Below are 21,608 nucleotides of genomic sequence, written 5' to 3'. Positions count from 1 at the left end.
ACATTTAAGGTTATTATTGATATGTAGTTGTTTATTGCCATTTTATTCTTTAAAGCTGTATTCCTCTTTTGCTATATTCTTTTTCCCTTTTGAGCTGTTTACAACAGACCCCTTAATATTTCCTGTAGTATTGGTTTGGTTGTAATGAATTCCATAAGTTTTTTTTTTGTTTTTGTTTTTGTTTTGTTTTTTGTCTGGGAAGCTTTTTATTTCTCTTTCAATTTTAAATGATAGCAGACAGTAAAAAACAGCAGAGTCGGAGGATGGTGGGTGTAAGGTATTTTTCCCCACCAAGGAAGAAGGAAGGGGCATAGCCATGAAGTATGGAATAATAAAAAGGTTTTATTGAGTACACAGTGCATCCCACCTGATATGGTTCCCTGGTCCCTGAGGCAGAGGCCAGGGAAGTCGCCTAGGGTGACCTGAGTGGGGGATTTTTAAAGGGTCTGTAGGGTGGTTGAGCTAATATGATGTGGTAAAATCTCACTGGCTGGCAGACAGTTGCTCTTTTCCAAAGGGCTCTTAGGAAGTTTCTTTTGGCGCGCATGAGTGTGGGCGGTTCTAGCCAAAGTTCCCAGGTCTGGTTTCCTCACGTGACCATCCCCCATTGCTGATCACCTTACATTCCAATCTTTTGTGTTAATTAAAGGCACCGCTTATTTGTTTGGCTACTTCCTGCTGATTAGGGTTGTCATGGGGAGAGGGAGATCGACAGGTGGTGGCTTTGAGAGGTGTCAGGAGGAACATCTGTTTGGCCATGAGTTGAGAAACTTTGCGGATGTGATTCTGTAAGAATTTTAAAAAGAGGAGCAAATATGAGTTATATGCTGTGTAAAGCCAGTGGCCACGGCCATCTTCACAGCCACCTGGCCCATGCAGGTTCACATTGGATTCGGACAGATGGTAATGAAAAAACAGAGCCACGTACTGATGGACCATTATCTTCCATTTTAGCTTGCACCTGGTGGGCAAGTAAAAACACACACAGGGCTCCAAAACCCACTCATTCAGTGATCAAAAAGCTACTGACTTATTTGAGTTTCCTAGAATCAAAGGTTTTTATCTCACCAGACTTATTCTCCTTTGTTTCCTATTTCCTTCTTTCTCTCTGCACAAACTGTGCACTAACTGACTTCTCTTTCAGTACTCTACCATCTTGGCTGCTTCTCCTGGCCTCCTCCACATGGCCTTTTTCTACTCTCCTCTCTAATGCTAATCTCAGGAACTGAGAGAGAGCAAGCTCCCAGTCTGCCCCCATTTTATAGTGTAGAAATCAAAACCTTTAATTCAATATACAAACAAGGAAGTCTCTGATACAAAGTCACTTATCTGAGGCATACTAGGATTCCTCATGAGAGTGCACCACCCCACATCAAAAAGGGTGGGAAGGCTTAGTCCTAAAACCAAGCCCCAGGCCACAAGGATCCTGCCTGCCCACAGCCTGCCCCAACACACATTAATACAATCACACCCATCCCAAGCAATCACCTGGGCGACAGGCTTTCACGTGGGCAGCACCATCCTTAACAAAGTGAGCGTAATATATTTTATCTGCCCAACGTGCTGATAATTAGAAGAAGGTTTAGGATAGGGGCAGCCCAGGTAAGAATGGGTGGCTGCCATTAGGAGTTAAGTGGGTTGTAGGAGGAGAGATTCTTGCTTAATTTTTCTCACAGATGGTTGAGGAGATTGAAGCTTCTTTTATCAGGCCAGTCTTACTGAAGAGCATTGCTCCCTGCATCAGCTCACTCTGGTGGCAGGTTCCTGGTGGAAGGGACAGGAGCAACAGGAGGGTCTGCAGGGCCCAACCTTTTGGTGAGCCAGAGATAAGTAGAGCCCAGTGGTTCTAACTGCCAGTGGTCCTGCATGGGAGCAAGCTGGAGGCAAAAGACATGATACCAAGGTGTTTGCTCTAGGAGTTTAGGTGCAGTAGGAGTAGTCAGTATTATTGTATGGGGTCCCATCCATCTGAGCTGTAGGGAGCCAGACTGGAGCTCCCTTAGAAGAACTCTGTCTCCTGGTTGGAGGGGAATCGTTGGGTGTGTTTCATCTGGACCCTCTAATGGAGGAAGGGTCCGGTCCACGTGATCCCTGAGAAGATGGCGGAGTAAAGACAGAAAGGGGAGGTATGTGGCAAGAGGAGGGGGGTTGACAGGTAAGTTATGATTAATTAGGAATGGTCTACTGTAAACCAGCTCAAAGGGGCTGAGTTCAGTGAGGTTTCATGGGGTTTCCCTGATTCTGGTGAGTGCCAGAGGGAGGAGGTTCATCCAGAAAAGTCTGGTCTCAATGGAAAGTTTAGTTAGCTGACCCTTCAGGATGCCATGAGCCCTTTCCACCTTACCCAATGATTGAGGGTGATAGGGTATGTGGAGCTTCCAGGTGATGTTGAGAGAGGTGGCCACCTGCTGGACTATTTGGGCAGTAAAGGTGGGCTGTTGTCTGACTGGACAGTAGTAGGCAGTCCAAACTGCAGGACGATAAGTTTAATGAGAATGGAGGCAACAGTGTCTGCCATCTCTCAAAGGGTGGGAAAGGCTTCTACCCATCCTGAAAAGGTATCAACAAAAGTTAAGAGATAACAGAGTTTTCTGTGAGGGGGCATATGAGTGAAGTCAATTTTCCAATCTTGGCCTGGCACGTGCCCCCTCAGCTGATGAGTGGGGAAGCAGGGGCAGAGTCCCCCTTGTGTAGAGGCTTTGGAACAGATACTGCATGCTGCATGTACCTTTTCAATAGTCTGCTGGAGGCCTGGGGAGAAAAAGAGTGGTTGCAAGAACCGATAGAGAGCTTTTGGTCCTATGTGTAAGGAACAGTAGATATCAGAAAGAAGAATTGTCCTTTTGGTAAGGCAGTTCTATCTCTGAGAAATATCCATCCCTGGTTGCACACATCTCTACACTTTCTGAGGAGGTTTGTTCTTTCTCAGGAGTGTAGGAAGGTTTCAAGGAGATGGAGAGAAATATGAGAGGAGTGGGGGAGGCTCCCAGGGTGAGTTTTCGAGCTGTCACATCGGCCTGAGCATTTCCCAAGGCCACCAGGTCCTGAGAGGTTTGATGGCCCCTACAATGTACCACAGCCACCTCAGTGGGAAGCTGTAATGCCTGCAAAAGTTTAGAAATGAGGGTAGCATTAATTATGAAGAGCCCTTGGTAGTGAGGAAGCCCCTTTCCTTCCAGAGGGCAGAGTGGCTGTAGGTGATAAGAAAAGCATATTTAGAGTGAGTATATATAGTTATGTGTTTTCCCTGGGCCAGAGTGAGTGCTCGAGTGAGGGCAATCAGCTCTGCTTTCTGGGAGATGGTGCCTTCAGGCAGCTGTTGAGCTTTTAGGGTGGATGAGGTGGTTACCACCACGAGGGCCACCCATCATTGTCCGTCAGACCCCTGTACAGAACTCCCATCTACAAAAAGGATTATCTCTGGATCTTTTAAAGGAGAATCTGATAATCTGTCTCGAGGTCTGTTGAGGAAATCTATTAGCTCTGTACAAGAGTGGGTGGGTTCCGGAAGTGTCGTTGGAGCTGGCAGTAGAGTGGCTGGGTTGAGTCTGGGAGAGGGTAAAAGAGTAACTGAAGGATTTTCAATGGACAGGAGGTAAAATTCTTGTAGGCGTGAAGGACTTAACAGAGAAAGAGATTTGTGCGAAAGGAGGTCAGTGAGCCTGTGGGAAAAGAAAACAGTGATGGGTTGGGAAAGGGTGAGCTTAGTAGCCTCCTGGGTGAGTTCAGCTGCTGCGCTCAGTGCCCAGAGGCAGGGCTGCCAGCCTCTGACGGTGATGTCCAGTTGTTTAGAGAGGTATGCTATGGGAAGGTATGTAGGCCCCACAGGTTGAGTTAACATGCCAACAGCATTACCGTGCTTTTCATCAGTGAAAAGATGGAAGGGGCATCTGGAGTCGGGTAAAGCAAGAGGGGGAGAGGAGATGAGGGCATTTCAAAGGGTAGAGAAAGCCCTTTTGATGGTGTTGGGATATGTGAGAGGTCCTGTGGGAGTCTCTTTTGCAGCCTTGTAGAGGCTAAGAGAGCAAAATTGGGAATCCAGTGTCTAAAGAAGCCTATTAGACCAAGGAAAGAAAGAATCTAATCAGCGGTGGTAGGTGGTTGGAGACTGTGGAGGGTCTGAGTTCAATCTAGAGTGAGACCTTGGGTGGTAGGGGTTAAGGAGATTCCCAGATAGACTACAGACTGAGAGTGAAGTTGAGCCTTAGTAGGGGAGACATGATATCTCTTCATGGCAAGGAAGTTAAGAAGGGTGGCAGTGTGTCTTCTTTAGGCAGGCAGAGAAGAGATTCTTTAAGCAAATGTGTATAGGTGGGTGGTGGGTTGCTATCACAGGGGTAGAAGTGTCCCAGACCTAAAGGTTGACAATACCTGGTGGAATAGGAGGTGTGATCGGGTTAGGGTGATCTGTGGTAGTGGGAGAGTCTTCAGTCAGGAGTGGTAAAAGTAGGTGGGAAGATGCTGTCAGCTGCATAGTGGCTTCAAGACTGTGTAGAATGTTTTGACTCCGAAGGCGTACAGGGCACGATGGTATAACTAAGAAGGAGTGTGAAAAGGCGATTCCATTCAAACTGCATGTCAGGGGTGGCATGCAAAGAGGAAAAGAAGGGGTCCTATCCACTCCTATAACTGAGACTTGTGAGGAAACTAAAGGTCCAGAGTGTAATGGCAAAACAGAGTAGGTGGTCCCCGTGGCCACAAGAAATTAGATGGACTTACCTGCTACCTGTAGCATCACCCATGGCTCAGATAGAGTGATGGGGGTCTCCGAGCCCAGGCTGCATCAGCTGTCCATGAGGCTCAGGAGTTCAAATGATGGGCCCGTCTGGCTAGCTTGGCCTCTGATTTGAGTGGCTTGTCCTCCACGTAAAGATGCTGAGGTTGAGCCTGCTGCCCACAGGGGGCAATCACTCCACCAGTGACTGGGCTGTTTGCAATTAGGACAGGGATTAGTGGGTGGCCTTGGGCAGGGGCACTGCCAGGACCAATGACCCTCCTTGCCACACTTAAAGCAAGTTCCTGGTGGGGATCCTCTTTGTGGCCCAGACATAGGCCAAGCACCTTCTGTGCCTTGCCCCTGTTGCTCTGCCAGCCTTATGGCTACCACAAGGGCCTGGCTTTGGAGTGTTACCCTCTGCTGCATGTGGGCCTGGTGAACAGCCTTGGCCATTTCCTACTAGCTGCAACCATTGAAAACTTTAATTACCATGTTCACAGGTCTTGGACAGGGGTTTGGGGGTTAGAATAAAAGGAGGGGGGCTCCTGGGGAGCCCAGCACCTAGATCCAGCCAGAAACGCCAAAGTCAGAGGCAGGACAGGGCCAGAACTTCCTGCAAGAAAATTGGGGTTGGGCATCTTGTAAACCAGTGTAAGGGCCAATGGCAGGCTGAGAAAGGCCTGATGGAGGATGAGTTTAAGAACACAGTGGAGAAGGGAGGGACCCCTGGCCAGCAGGGGAGGAGAAAGAGAGAATGGTATTTGCAGGTGAATGAGGAGCAGGATTCTGCAAAGGGAAGGGAGGGGGCTCTTGGAGGGAAGAGACCTGAGTGAAAGAGTTCCACAGAGGGACCAGAGAGGGGGTCCCGAGAGAGGGGCACCTCTGGGGGTCAGACAGGAGGGGGAGAGAGTTGGGGGTCAGGAGAAGGAGGAAAGATTTGGAGTGGAGGGTTTAGGTGAGGTTTCTCTGGCCAAAAGGCCTGTGCCGTGTAGCAGGCAGCACAGAGATTAGGACGAGAGCGTGAATAACTAGAAGCCCTGACTGTAAGGGATCTCCAACCAGTTCCCAGTTATGTTGGCGATAGTTAAATTGGTGAGGGTGTTAAAACCGAAAGTCCCTTCAGGAGGCTACCTGGTCCAATTACCCAGTGGGTTCTGTGGCCTGGCCACAGCAGAGAAGAACAGTTTCTTCTTCTTTAGGGACAGAGAGATTTTGGATAAGGCAACTCCTGGAGTGTTTTTGGATATGGTTTAGATTCCTGTGCCCCCATAGCTATTCTCAGTTCTCAGAGTGGTCAGAGTTGAGCATTGGCATCAGACAGCTCAAGCTCTGGCCACCGGATGGATAGGTAAAGTGGATGTGATTGGGATGTCTCCACGGGCATACACGCACTCGGAACAGAACGGAAAAGAGGTCCCTGACGCAGCTGCAGTTTCAGACAGGGAGTTTCGGTGGAAAGAACTGAGGGGAGGCCTGAACAGGTGGTGGTGCAGTGGATAGAGCATGGGACTTGGACACAGAAGACCCAGGTTCGAGACCCCGAGGTCACCAGCTTGGGTGCAGGCTCATCTGGTTTGAGCAAAAGCTCACCAGCTTGGACTCAAGGTTGCTGGCTCCAGCAAGGGGTTACTCAGTCTGCTGAAGGCCCATGGTCAAGGCACATATGAGAAAGCAATCAATGAGCAACTAAGGTGTTGCAATGTGCAATAAAAAAACTAATGATTGATGTTTCTCATCTCTCCATTTCTGTTTGTCTGTCCCTGTCTGACTCTCTTTCTGTCTCTGTAAAAAAAGAAAAAAAAAAGAACTGAGGGGAGGCTGGAGGCAGGGGACTTTCCGCACAGTGCACCAAAGTGGGTGGAAAGTCGGAGGTCCTGGTTCTTTCTCGGAGGGGAAGGGGAGAGGAGCTGTCCTTGTGACTTCTGACTCCCCCCGAGTTTAGTCACCAAATGTAAAATATTTTTCCCCGCCGAGGAAGAAGGAAGGGGCATAGCCACAAAGTGTAGAATAATAAAAGCTTTATTAAGTACAGAGCGCATCCCACCTGACGAGGTTCCCTGGTCCGGGGACAGAGGCCAGGAAAGTAGCATGGGGTTGCCCACATGTGGGTCTGTAGGGTGCTCAAGCTAATATGACATGGTGAAATCTCACTGGCTGGCAGACAGTCACTCTTTTCCAAAGGGCTCCTGGGAAGTTTCCTTTGGCATGCATGAGTGTTGGCAGGTGTTGGGCAGATAAAATATATTATGCTCACTTTGTTAAAGATGGCGCTGCCCACATGGAAGCCTGTCACCCAGGTGATATTAATGTATGTTTGGGGCAGGCTGTGGGCAGGTAGGATCCTTGTAGCCTGGGGCTTGGTTTTAGGACTAAGCCTTTTCTACCCTTTTTGATGTGAAAGGCACAATCCCATCATGCCTCAGATAAGTGACTTTGTTTTAGAGACTTCCCTATTTTCTATATTGGATTAAAGGTTTTGAATCTACACTATAAAGTGGAGCAGACTAGGACCTTGCTCTCTCTTGGTTCCTAAGATTAGTATTAGAGAGGAGAGCAGAAAAAGGCCACATGGAAGAAACCAGGAGAAGCAGCTGTTGGGCAGATAAAATATATTATGCTCACTTTGTTAAAGATGACGTTGCCCACGTGAGGCCGTCGCCCAGGTGATATTAATGTGTGTTGGGGATCGTTGTAGCCTGGGGCTTGGTTTTGGGATTAAGCCTTTCCCACCCTTTTTGATGTGGGGTGGTACAATCCAATCATGCCTCAGAGAAGTGACTCTACTAGAGACATCCCTATTTTGTATATTGGATTAGAGGTTGTGAAGCTACAATATAAAATGGGGGCAGAACAGAGTTTGTGCTCTTGGTTCCTGAGATTATCATTAGAAGAGAGAGCAGAGGAGAGCAGAGAAAGGCCACGTGGAGGAGGCCAGGAGAAGCAGCCAAGATGGCGGAGTGCTGAGTGAGATGCCAGTTTGTGTAGAGTTTGTATCTGGGATAAGGAAGGAGATGGGGAACAGAGGTGAATAAGTCTGGTGAGCTAGAAACCTTTGATTCTAGGAAACTCGGATAAGTCAGTAGCTTTGTGAGCACTGAATGTGACTGGGTTTTGGAGCCCAGTGTGTATTTTTACTTGCCCGCCGGGTGCAAGCTAGAATTAAAGACTATGGCCCATCAGTTTTTGGCTCCGTTGTTTCTTTACCGACTGTCCGAATCCAATAGGAACCTGCATGTGAATGGCCACGATGGCGGCTCCTGGCCTTACAGCAGCCCAGATGGTGCAGTTCTGAGTGAGAGGCCAGTTTGTGCAGAGTTTGTGAAGGAAGAAGGAAGGAGATGGAGAACAGAGGTGAATAAGTCTGGTGAGCTAGAAACTTTAGATTCTAGAAAACTTGGATAAGTCAGTAGCTTTGTGAGCACTGAACAAGTGGGTTTTGGAGCCCAGTGTGTGTTTTTACTTGCCCACCAGGTGCAAGCTAGAATTAAAGATGATGGCCCACCAGTTTTTGGCTCCATTGTTTCTTTTTTTTTTTTAAGAAATTTTTAAACCTTTTTATTTATTTTTTTTTTTTAGATTTTATTTATTCATTATAGAGAGGAGAGAGAGAGAGAAGGGGGAGGAGCAGGAAGCATCAACTCCCATATGTGCCTTGACCAGGCAAGCCCAGGGTTTTGAACCAGCAACCTCAGCATTTCCAGGTTGATGCTTTATCCACTGCGCCACCACAGGTCAGGCTCCATTGTTTCTTTACCGACTGTCCAAAACTAATGCAAACCTGCATGGGCCAGGCGATTGTGATGGTGGCCTTGTATACTGGCTTTACATTTGGCGTAGTTGGCAGGATTTGGAGATCAATATGGAGCTGCCACCCTTGATGTACATGGTAGAGGACTAGTTGCTGTTATGGTTCCCATGGCTGTCCTTTTGGGGCCATAGGCTGGCTGACTTTTACAGCCATGTGTGAGAAAACAGAGCTCTATGGATGACGCTGCCTGGGACCTGCAAACTGAGCAGTGGAAGGAGCTGGAGAAAACACAGGAGAAAGAGATGCCAACCCTGGAGCTGGAGCAAGCACCAGAGGAGGCTGATGAAGTTCGTGAGATTCACTTGGAAATACAGCAACTGCTGGAGGAGGATTCACAGGTTCGTGAGTTGCAGATTTCCCTGGACATTGTGGAGAGCCAGCAGCGGCTGGGACTGAGGCTGAGGCTGAAGCTGAGGTGGGGTCCAGAGCTGCAAGGTCTGTGGAGCAGAAGGTGACAGCAGCCCGGGACTCAAGCCCGGCCACGGCCCAGGACTCAAGCCCGGCAGTGGGAGCTGGTGTTTTCAGTCCCTCTTTGGAGGATGAGGAGAATTGGGCTGGAGTTGCAATCCGCAGTCTCCATAAGATGAGAGCCCAGCTGGAAGGAGCACCTACCAGGAGCCCTGGTAGGTCTGTGATTTTGGGACATAGGGCTAGAAGCCATCATGCTCTCCGGAACAGAGATGGAAATGCTGACTGCCATTGCCATGTGCTCCTCTTTGGGACAGTGTAAGACCTGTCGGGATGGCAGGGATGAGGGGGGTGGCTGAGGTCTCATGTGCATGGACTGATTTCCTGGACTAAGACTGGAGTGGGCATTGGCTCCTTTATTGGATGGACTTATGGATTACAGATTTTGGACAATGTGAAATACCCTGATGGGGGTGAAGGGCAACTTTGCTGGAAGCACTCTCCTAACCCGGGAAGCTTTTCCCATGGCTAGAAAGAAGGCCAAGGACATTTTGCGCTTGGGCAAAGTGCTCAGAGACTGATGAAGTGTACCTTTGTGATTGTTGAAACTGTATGATTTGTGCTGTTGTAATTTGTATAATGTGCATAATTTCCTTGCACAAGGATGTTGGTGGTGTAGATTGTGGGTAGTAAAGTGAGCATAGGGGTGAATTGTTGGGCAAACAAAATATATTATGCTCACTTTGTTAAAGATGGCGCTGCCCACATGGAAGCCTGTCACCCAGGTGAAATTAATGTGTGTTGGTGGTGGGCTTTGGGCAGGCAGGATCCTTGTAGCCTGGGGCTTGGTTTTAGGACTAAGCCTTTTCTACCTTTTTTGATGTGGGTGGTACAATTCTATCATGCCTCAGATAAGTGACTTTGTTTTAGAGACTTCCCTATTTTCTATATTGGATTAAAGGTTTTGACTTCTATACTATAAAATGAGGGCAGACTGGGAGTTTGCTCTCTCTTGGTTCCTGAGGTTAGTATTAGAGAGGAGAGCAGAAAAAGGCCATGTGGAAGAGACCAGGAGAAGCAGCCCAGATGGTGAAGTTCTGAGTGAGAGGTCAGTTTGGGCAGAGTTTATGCAGGGAGAAGGAAGGAGATAGGAAACAGAGGTGAATAAGTCTGGTGAGCTAGAAACCTTAGATTCTAGGAAACTTGGATAAGTCAGTAGCTTTGTGAGCACTGAATGAGTGGGTTTTGGAGCCCAGTGTGTGTTTTTACTTGCCCACCAGGTTGCAAGCTAGAACTAAAGATGATGGCCCACCAGTTTTTGGCTCCGTTGTTTCTTTACCAACTGTCCGAATCAATGTGAACCTGCATGGGTCAGGTGGCTGTGATGGTGATTGTGGATACTGGCTTTACAGCGGGTCTAGCCAGAGTTCCCGGGTCTGGGTTCCTCAAGTGACCATCCCCCATTGCTGACCACCTTACAGAAAACCTGCTTTTCCCATGAAGGGCAAGAAATCAGGGCGGGGGGGGGGGGGCTGCAATAGTGATAGCAGGAACTGAAAGAGAGCAAGCTCCCGGTCTGCCCCACTTTATAGTATAGAAATCAAAACCTTTAATCCAATATACAAACAAGAAAGTCTCTGATACAAAGTCATTTATCTGAAGCATAATGGGATTCCTCATGAGTGCACCACCCTACATCATGCAATCAGTTAAGGGTGTGGGGAAAAGCTTAGTCTTAAAACTAAGCCTTAGGCTATAACGACCCAGCCTGCCCACAGCCTGTCCCCCACACTCAATACAAACTATAAGTGAGCAAATATATATATTATATATCATATTTACAAACTTATTTGACCAACAGCTGCAATATTAATATTGATATTCTAGGAGAAAAAGGTCAGACTTTTCTGTCCTTTCTTTGGAAAATGAAAGAAAAGGAATGTAGAGGTCTCTTGACTTACAAGGATGACTAGGGTCATTTGGTTTTAAGTTCTGCAAAAGGATTAAGGTTATGTGAATACCTCCCTTCCCTTTCAATAAAAGACAAAATTTACATACCACCCTACACTGATCTTGGCTCTGCCTCCCTTCCTGGAATCTGAGATTAACATGTACCTCTAGGGAAAGGAGGAGAGATAAATACTGAAAGGATTTGTGAATGTCTTTGATTTTATTACCTTAAAAGTTTTAATATTCTTTGTAAATCTCCTAGACAAATGTTAATTTTGTTAAAGATTGTGTCATGCTGTCATGCCCCCCCAACCTCTATGTCAGTGGTAGTTAACCTGGTCCCTACAAGCACCCAATAGTGGGCGTTCCAGCTTTTATGGTAGGCGGTAGCAGAGCAACCAAAGTATAAATAAAAAAATAGATTTAACTAAATTGGTTTATAAAGATTTATTTTGCTAAACTTAGTGAAAATCCGACATAAAGTACTTGGTAATTATTATTATATGCTTTAACTTGCAGTAACTGCTTTATAAATTTTATAAAGTAAAGTTATTTCCCTACTTTATAAATCACCATTACTGTGGGACTGGTGGGCAGTTAAAAAATTTTACTACTAACAGAGATACAAAAGTGGGCGGTAGGTAAAAAGGTTGACTACCCCTGCTGTATGTAATCAGAGGGTATATAACCAGCCTCTGAAATATATTTGGGGCTGCATGATTTGGGTCTGAAGAATCTCCCATGTATGCCACCAGCTTAATCAATAAAACTCCTCAAAATTTATTTTTGGACTTGGTGTCTCTACATAAACCCGCTGAAGTGAGGTACAGTACTTTTCAGAATTTAGGGTAGAGTACTTTACAACACAACGATTGAAATTTCTTTTTAGAGCCTAATTTTTTTAACTTAAACTATATAGGTATGTACACTCCTTATCAAGTGTAAGGCCAGGAGCCGCCATCGTGGCCATTCACATGCAGGTTCCCATTGGATTCGGGCAGACGATAAAGAAATGGCGGAGTCAGAGGACGGGGGGCCATCCTATTTATTGGTGTCTCACCAAGACAGGCAAACCACAAAAGAAGACAAGGGAAAAGCAGAAAACCAGCTCTTCCCATGAAGGGCAAGGGATCAGGGAAGCCCCTGCAATTGTGATAGCAGGAACTGTGTGTCCAAGCTCCTGGTCTGTCCCACTTTATAGTGTAGAAAACCAAAATCCCTTAATCCAATATACAAACAAGGAAGTCTCCGATACAAAGTCACCCATCCAAGGCATAATTGGATTCCTCATGAGAGTGTACCACCCAGATAATACAATCATTCAAGGGTGTGGGGAAAAGCTTAGTCCCAAAACCAAACCCCAGGCTACAACGACCTGGCCTGCTTATAGCCTGTCCCCCACACCCAATATAAGTCACAAGCGAGCAAACATATATATCACATTTACAAACTTATTTGACCAATATTCCACCCCTTTTGCTCGCTTTACAATCTAAACCACAGGCATCTTCCATGATGGTCACTGTGCAAGGAGTAGGATACATTGCATAAACAGAAATAGTACCAACTACAGCAATAGGATTAACAGATCAAAAACTATGGGCGAAATGAGAGAGCTGTCAGTGGCACCAAGAGAGGCAAATCTTTTCCCTCTGGCAGAATACAGGCCAGAGTTTTGTCTGCAGACAGCACCGTAGCTGGCACCAGAGGCCGCCCTGAGCGGGCATACCAAACCTTATTGGCCAATACACCAGCATCTGCTGGTTCTTTTTTTTTTTTTTTTTTTTTTTTTTTTTTAATAAATTTTTATTAATGGTAATGGGATGACATTAATAAATCAGGGTACATATATTCAAAGAAAACATGTCTAGGTTACCTTGTATCATCTGCTGGTTCTATGTGTAGTAAAATAGGGGAACTCATTATTGGCCATAAAGAAATTACAAAGGTGCCCTTCAAAATGCTGTCCCCTTGAGCACTCAAGGGATAATACACTTCTACCTTAGGTGGCCAGGTGCTGGTTGCCCAAGGAGTTAACTGGAGGTCCACCTCTAACCCCTTTCCCCATGGTGCCAACAAGGCCACCCATCTCAGATGGGGGGCCTGTACAGTCCAGGGCCAAGTCCATTGAAGCCGTTGTCCTTTAAGAAGGGCTGTTGGAGCAGGCAAGAGCACGTTGCCCTGCTGTCCGAAACCTGGCTTGAGTAAAATGTCCTTGGTGCGTATCTGCAACTGAATAGGGGCAGCTGTCCGATGCAGGAGGGCCTCTACTGGAGCTGGGCTTCCCCGTCGAGGTCACTCATTCAAAATCCGAAGTACTGTCCATAAGCAGCGTGTCCATCCAGTAAGAGAGCCGGTGCCCCCCTCCTGTCGCAGTCCCTGCTTTAAGAGTCCATTATAACGCTCAATGATACCAGCAGCCTGGGGGTGGTAGGGAACATGGTACTTCCAGTCCACCCCCAGCTTTTGAGCCCATTGCCTCACCGTTGAACCAGTGAAGTGGATACCATTGTCACTTTCAAGGACCAGCGGTCGCCCGTATGCAGCACTCAGGCGGTCCAGAGCCTGTATGACTGCCCTCTGGTCAGGGTTACGAGCGGGGTAAGCAGCAAGCAGCCCGGTGGCAGTATCTACACAAGTGACTGCATACTGGTACCCTTCTGACTTTGGTAAGGGTCCAATGATGTCTATCTGCCATCGTGTCAGTGGGACATGACCCCTCTGGATCTGTCCAGGTGACACCAGTGGTCTCCGAGGGTGTTCCTTGGAACATACTGCACATTGCTCACAGGCTGCAAGTACCTCTGCATAGGACACAGGCAAGTTCCAAGCCTTAACCATAGCCCACATAGTTTTCTGTCCTGCATGGAGCAGGCGCCGGTGGAGCCACTGTGCCACATCACCTGCAGGTGCAGTCTCTAACCATCGCACCCTTGCCAACGTATCTGCCTCATCATTCCCAGGATGGGCTAGAGGGGCATGCCCTGTGACATGATATACTGTCACCTGCTTCTGGTGTCCTATTTCCCATAAGTCCTGCCACATGGCCTGACCCCATAATGGACGGTGCATTACCATCCACTGGTTAATGTGCCAAGTAGCAATCCAAAGGGTCAGTCCACGATAGACAGCCCAACTGTCAGTACAGATCACCAGAGGTGAAGGTTCATTATGGGCAACTAGCCAAACAGCTCTTAATTCTGCCCATTGGCTGCTTTGGCCTGTACCCGTGTCCATCCAAATAGTCTCAGTGGCCGGATGGAAGGCGATAGCCGTCCATTTGGCAGGTTGGCCACTGCTGGAACCATCAGTATACCAGGCATCTTCGGGGATGGGCACCCGCCCCTCCTGGTAGGGACTGACCTCAGGTTCTGCCTCCTGAGCCCCAGTTGCACCTGACTCTAAAGTCGCATAGGTGACTGGACCCAAGACTTCCTGCAGTTCTGCCCTCAATGGGCTGGTGCTAAGAGCACAGCGTTGTTGCAGATAGGCACCCCACTTGGCCAGGGTAGACATTTGGGCCATACCACTACGTGGTTTAGTTGCCCAATCTCTCACCCATCCAGCTATAGGGTATGTTGTTTTGACTGTAACTGGTGTTGTGGTTGTAATACTCTCAGTTGCCAGGAGGGCAGCATACACAGCTGCCAGCTGCTTCTCTACTAATGAGTAACGAACTTCAGCACCTTTCCACAATTGGGACCAAAATCCAATAGGTTGCCGTAGGCGCTCTGTCCGCTGCCACAAGCCCCATCCAAACCCCTCCGAGGTTACATGAACATCCAGCTCACAGGGCCTGGCAGGATCAAACACATTCAAGGCCTGTGCCACTTTGACAGCTCTCTTAGCAGCTGCAAATGAACCTTGCGCCTGCTAAGTCCAATCCCAGCGAACCCCCTTTCGAATAAGGTTGTACAAGGGGCGTAGTAACTGAGCCAAATGCGGTATAAATGCTCGCCAATACCCCAACAAACCTAAGAATTCCTGTAACTGTTTTACCGTAGTGGGCACGGGGTAGGCTTGAATCTTATCTATAACTGCGTCAGGGATAACTTTTGTCTTACCCGACCAGACAACTCCCAAGAATTTAACAGATAACCCAGGTCCTTGTAATTTGTTCTCGTTAACTGCCCAGCCACATGCTTTCAAATGGGATAGCAGGGTAGGGACTGCTTGCTCCAATTCTGAAAGAGAATCACTAGTTAGCATAATATCATCAATATAATGGTACATGCGGACTACCTCTGGCTGTTTCCATTTAGCCAGGTCAGCAGCCACCAGCCCATGGCACAAGGTGGGGCTATGCAAATAGCCCTGGGGTAACACTGTAAAGGTCCATTGTCTCCCTTCCCAACTGAAGGCAAATTGGTCTTGACTCTCTGCGGCTATATCAATAGAGAAAAAAGCATTGGCCAAGTCTGCCACAAAGTGGTATGTCCCCAACTCATGGCTTAGCCGATCCATCATGTTAGCTATCGAAGGAACAACAGCGTGCAAAGGGGGAACAACTTTATTAAGTTCCCTGTAATCTACTGTCATTCTCCAGGTTCCATCTGCTTTGCACACAGGCCATACTGGGGAGTTGTAAGGACTGTGTGCTGGCCGGATGATCCCCACCTTTTCTAGTTCAAGGATTGTCCCTGTGACTTCTTCATAACCACCTGGCAGGCGGTACTGCTTGGTGTTAGTCACACGCCGAGGGACGGGTAATTGCAAAGGAGAATGTGATGCATGTCCCCGCAATACTGCCTTCACAACCCTGATCCGCAGCCGGAACTCCCCAGCTGTAGTTTCCAACCACAGTCCTTGCAAGACATCTACCCCCAAAATATATTCAGGAATAGGAGATACATACACCTTATATGGCTTAGGAGGCAGTCTCCCTATCCCCAATGGAATAGTTATTGGCTTCACTTGAACAGTTTGGCCCCCATAACCGTCAATGGCCACTGGGGTCCCAGCAAACCACTCTGGGTTTCCATAGAGAAGGGAACATTCTGCACCTGTATCCACCAAGGCCAACACCTGTTGTACATTGGAAGGGGACCAGTGGATAGCCAGTTCCACATGTGGCCTCCGGTACCCGCCCATCCCTGTTAGACGGGTCCCTCGGCCTTTTTCCTATTCAAACTGGTACAGTGGGTCTTGGGAGTTCCCCTCTCCCTCGGCCGTCTCTATCATATAATCTTGTAACCGAGCTGTGCGCGCACCAAACGTTTTATTGGTAGCTGCTGGGGCCTTTCGTCTCAGTGGCTGGAACTTCTGTTCTGGTTTAAGCTGCCGCCAAAGCTCCAAAAGAATTTTATTAGACTGGCCATCCAATTTCCCCTTATCTGCTTCAGCTGCAATCAAGTCTACCCACATCTGCGTTGGGGTAACCTTTACAGGCCCGTTTCCCTTGTTAGTTGGGGGGGAAACATAGGCAGCAGCCCTCACTGCTTTATGATCCCGAGCGGCCTCCAGCTCTCCCAAATCTGCTACCATCTGTGTAACTGCATTGATGGGCTGCCCCACATAGGGGCCCAAGATAGCCACAAGTGACCCAAAAAGGGCTGACGGGGCGCTAGCAAGGACAAATTCCCTCATTTTGGCTGTAAACACTTCCTCGTCTGGCCCACGAGACCCAGGGTTGAAAACAGCATTCTTCATACCTAGTTCTCGAAGGACCTTTACTAACTCACTGTAGCACTGCCACCGACTCATTGCCCCCAGCAGTTCTCCAGCATTCTGTCAGACCATACGAATGGCAGCCATCACCCATTCTAATAGGGTATGGTCTCCTGGGTTGCCATGGCAGTTCTGAAGACACTGCCTCAAGGAAGAGTGTGTGGTAATGGCTGCCAATTTCTCCATCTCTGTTCCGGAGAGCATGATGCCATCCACCCCTATATCCCATAATCGTAGTAACCAGGCTACCAGGGATTCAGTAGGTTTCTGCCTAAATTGTGCCCCCAACTCCATCAGCTCTGCCTGGGTATAGGGCCGGACCACAGAGTGTTCCATTACCTGGGCTGGAGGTGGCTGCCCCTGAGGGACTCTTTGTTGCTGGGTTTTTACCTTCTTGGCGACAACTGGTCGGGCTCTCAGTGTGCGTATGGCAGCTTCAGCCTGAGCCTTCTCATCCTCAGAAGAGGAGTCGCAAGCGCCTGCTCCCGCTGACTCAAAGCCAATCCACCGGCACGGATGCTGCTGCTCCTTTGGTGACTGTTTAGGCTCCTGTGGCTGCTGGCTTTTGGCCAGAAGCTGAGACTCGAGCTCTTGAATCCGCAGTTGTTTCTCCAACAACTGCCAGTGAACACGTTCAACTTCCAGGGTAAACTGCAACTCGTGAACCCGTAATTCCTTCTCCAGTGTGCGCTCCAATTCCAGCCTTTTCTGCCGTTCTATTTTCAATTCATACTGAAGCTTTTGACCTCGGGCAGTTTCCTCTTGAGTAAAAAACATGTAGCCCATAGCCCCTAAAAGGACAGCCATGGGGAGCCAGAGCAGCAACCAGTACTCTATCCCACCCATCAAGGGTGGTGGCTCCATACCAATCTCTGAATCCTGCCGGAAACTACGCCAGTTGTAAGGCCAGGAGCCGCCATCATGGCCATTCACATGCAGGTTCCCATTGGATTCGGGCAGACGATAAAGAAATGGCGGAGTCAGAGGACGGGGGGCCATCCTATTTATTGGTGTCTCACCAAGACAGGCAAACCACAAAAGAAGACAAGGGAAAAGCAGAAAACCAGCTCTTCCCATGAAGGGCAAGGGATCAGGGAAGCCCCTGCAATTGTGATAGCAGGAACTGTGTGTCCAAGCTCCTGGTCTGTCCCACTTTATAGTGTAGAAAACCAAAATCCCTTAATCCAATATACAAACAAGGAAGTCTCCGATACAAAGTCACCCATCCAAGGCATAATTGGATTCCTCATGAGAGTGCACCACCCAGATAATACAATCATTCAAGGGTGTGGGGAAAAGCTTAGTCCCAAAACCAAACCCCAGGCTACAACGACCTGGCCTGCTTATAGCCTGTCCCCCACACCCAATATAAGTCACAAGCGAGCAAACATATATATCACATTTACAAACTTATTTGACCAACATCAAGGAAGTGCCCACATGTGGTATTTTGTGGAAGAGCCACACTCAAGGGGCCAGCCACATGTAGCTAGCAAGCCGCAGTTCACCAACCAGGGTAATATTACACACTGGCTGGAACGGGGAGTGTTGGGCAGATAAAATATATTATGCTCACTTTGTTAAAGATGGTGCTGCCCACAGGGAAGCTGTTGGGCAGATAAAATGTATTATGCTCACTTTGTTAAAGAGGCCGTTGCCCAGGTGATATTAATGTGTGTTGGGGTGGGCTAAAGGCAAGCAGAATCCTTGTAGCCTGGGGCTTGGTTTTGGGATTAAGCCTTTCCTACCCTTTTTGGTGTAAGGTGGTACAATCCTATCATGCCTCAGAGAAGTGACTTTGTATTAAGAGACTTCCCTATTATGTATATTGGATTAAGGGTTTGGATTTCTACACTATAAAATGGGAACGGAGCGGGAGTTTGGCTCTTGGTTCCTGAGATTATCATTAGAGGAGAGAGCAGAGCAGAGAGCAGAAGGAGGCCACGTGGAGTAGGCCAGGAAAAGCAGCCAAGATGGCGGAGTGCTGAGTGAGATGCCAGTTTGTACAGAGTTTGTATCTGGGATAAGGAAGGAGATGGGGAACTGAGGAGAATAAGTCTGGTGAGCTAGAAACCTTTGATTCTAGGAAACTCGGATAAGTCAGTGGCTTTGTGAGCACTGAATGTGACTGGGTTTTGGAGCCCAGTGTGTATTTTTACTTGCCCACCGGGTGCAAGCTAGATTAAAGAAAATGGCCCACCAGTTCGTGGCTCCTTTGTTTCTTTACCGACTGTCCGAATCCAATGCGAACCTGCATGGGCCAGAAGGCTGCTGTGATAGTGGCCCTGGCTGTGCCTGCTGGCTTTACAGAAGCCCATCACCCAGGTGATAATATTAGTTGCTCTTCTTGCTTGGGATGGGCATGACTATATAAATGTGTGTTGGGGGAGGGCTTTTGTGCCAAAAGATTTTAAAAGCAAGAGAGATCATGTTGTTCCAGGGAAGAGAAATTAACATTAGAGGAGAGAGCAGAGAAAGGAGAGCAGAGAAAGGCCACGTGGAGGAGAGGAGAAGCAGCCAAAATGGCAGAGTGCTGAAGGAGAAGCCAGTTTGTATAGAGAGAAGGAGATGGGGAACAGTGGTCAATAAGGCTGGTGAACTTTGATTCTAGGAACAGTTAATGGCATGCACTGGGTTTTTAAATTGGATTTAAAGGGCAACGACTCTCCAATTGAACATAACCACAAGGCAATTAATGTTTTACAAACATCACTTTTACATAATTGTAGTTGTTTTTAATGTAAAAATTATTATCTGATAAAAATACCCTCTCATTTTGTTTTAAGATTGAATCATGGCTTCTCTGAGTAGGCATAAATGTAGAATAGTCCTGACACCTTCTGTTATATATGTGGCTGTTACACACTTCAACGTCAAAGGCACACTATTTCATCATTTGTGACACATGCATATATTGCCTATTTTCAAGTTCCCCTTGGTGATCAAGACAAGAATTGGGCTCCTCATATTGTGTGTCATAATTGTGAGGAAATGCTTCATGACTGGACAAAAGGAAAACACAAAGGAATGCCTTTTGATATTCCCATGGTTTGGCGTGAACCTAAGGACCACTTATCTGAGGCATAATGGGATTGTACCACCCAGGTGATAATATTAGTTGCCCTTCTTGCTTGGAATGGGCATGATTATATTAATGTGTGTTGGGGGAGGGTTTTCATGTCAAAAAGTTTTTTTTTTTTTTTTTTTTTTTTTTTTTCATTTATTCTGAAGCTGGAAACAGGGAGAGACAGTCAGACAGACTCCCGCATGCGCCCGACCGGGATCCACCCGGCACGCCCACCATGGGGCGACGCTCTGCCCACCAGGGGGCGATGCTCTGCCCATCCTGGGCGTCGCCATGTTGCGACCAGAGCCACTCTAGCGCCTGGGGCAGAGGCCAAGGAGCCATCCCTAGCGCCCGGGCCATCTTTGCTCCAATGGAGCCTTGGCTGCGGGAGGGGAAGAGAGAGACAGAGAGGAAAGCGCGGCGGAGGGGTGGAGAAGCAAATGGGCGCTTCTCCTGTGTGCCCTGGCCGGGAATCGAACCCGGGTCCTCCGCACGCTAGGCCGACGCTCTACCGCTGAGCCAACCGGCCAGGGCTCATGTCAAAAAGTTTTAAAAGTAAGATGGAAGATAATTGGACTTTGGGTGATGGGAATGAAGCATAATCAAATGTCAAAATAACCTGGAGATGTTTTCTTTGAACATATGTACCCTGATTTATCAGTGTCACCCCATTAATATTAATAATAAAAAAAAAGACTAAAATAAATAAGATACAAAAGAAAAAAAAGTAAGAGAGTTCACGTTGTTCCAGGGAAGAAATTAGCATTAGAGAAGAGAGCAGAGAAAGGAGAGTGGAGAAAGGCCACATGGAGGAGAGGAGAAGCAGCCAATATGGTGAAGTGCTGAAGGAGAAGCCAGTTTGTGCAGAGTTGTGTAGAGAGAAGGAAATGGGGAACAGAGGTGAATAAGGCTGGTGAGGTACAAACTTTGATTCTAGAAAACTCAGATGAGTCAGTGGCTTTGGTAGCCCTAAATGGAAAGGGAAGTGCTTGCCCACCAGGTGCAAGCTAGGATTAAAGATGATGGCCCACCAGTTCTTGGCTTCGTTTTTCCATCACTGTCTGTCCGAATCAAATGCGAACCTGCATGGGTCAGGCGGCTGTGATGGTGGCTGTGGCTACTGGCCATACAGGGACATTAACAAGTTCATTAAATTTTACTACCTTGTTACGTTTATCTATAGGATCTATCAAAAGGAAAACATTGCTACACACTAAAGGCTTTTAAGAAAAGAAAAGGGAAGGGAGTCTCAGGTAAGTTCCATCTTCCTTGCTCTGTAGTTAAATTATGACTTATCTGACCCAGTTACCCTTGCAAGCCCTTCCTCATGCATTCTTCTCTTTCCTTTCTCCACAGAAAGGAGGGGGTAAGAGGCCTGACCTTTCCTCTTTAAAATGGTGTTGCTAATGCTAAGTTTTATAGTTTCTTGGCACTTTATCATATTCTCCAAGTGATTTATACTATTTGCTGCCTCATCCACCCTCATTACAGCACTTAGTTCACTAAAGTGTGACAGTTGTGAAAAAAGAGCTAATATTTGCTTGATGAGGAATTGCAGGAATCAAAGGAGTACAAAAATGCCCAGACAACTTGATGAAGGAACTAGGATTTATTAAAGTCTGTGGAGCACGTGGGCTTGTAACTTCAAAACACAGGCTCCCGAAGTTGACTTCCTTACAGGTTACATACCTTTACAGTATCTAAACAATGAGCATGTGATTTCTTTGTTTAAGGTTTCCCTTGCCTGACCTGTGGTGGCGCAGTGGGTAAAGCGTCAATCTGGAAACGCTGAGGTTGCCGGTTCAAAGCCCTGGGCTTGCCTGGTCAAGGCACATATGGGAGTTGATGCTTCCAGCTCCTCCCCCCTTATCTCTCTCTGTCTCTCTCTCCTCTCTAAAAATGAATAAATAAATTAAAAAAAAAAAAAAAAGGTTTCCCAGCACTGCAGGAGAGGGGAGGGAAAGCTTCGGTGGGGTAAGCAAGGAGTAACG

General features: G+C 47.5%; 1 long non-coding RNA gene across 1 annotated transcript in view; it reads right to left on the bottom strand.

Annotated features, from left to right (window-relative positions):
* LOC136380403 (uncharacterized) overlaps positions 1–21,608 on the bottom strand; it is a 142,623-nt gene that overhangs the window by 106,616 nt on the left and 14,399 nt on the right. The gene's annotated exons all lie outside the window — the stretch shown is intronic.

The sequence above is a fragment of the Saccopteryx leptura genome, chromosome 9 (assembly GCF_036850995.1).
Source record: "Saccopteryx leptura isolate mSacLep1 chromosome 9, mSacLep1_pri_phased_curated, whole genome shotgun sequence".
Lineage (NCBI taxonomy): Eukaryota > Metazoa > Chordata > Mammalia > Chiroptera > Emballonuridae > Saccopteryx > Saccopteryx leptura.
Note: the sequence above shows the minus strand (reverse complement) of the source record. Positions and strands in the feature narration are given on the sequence as shown.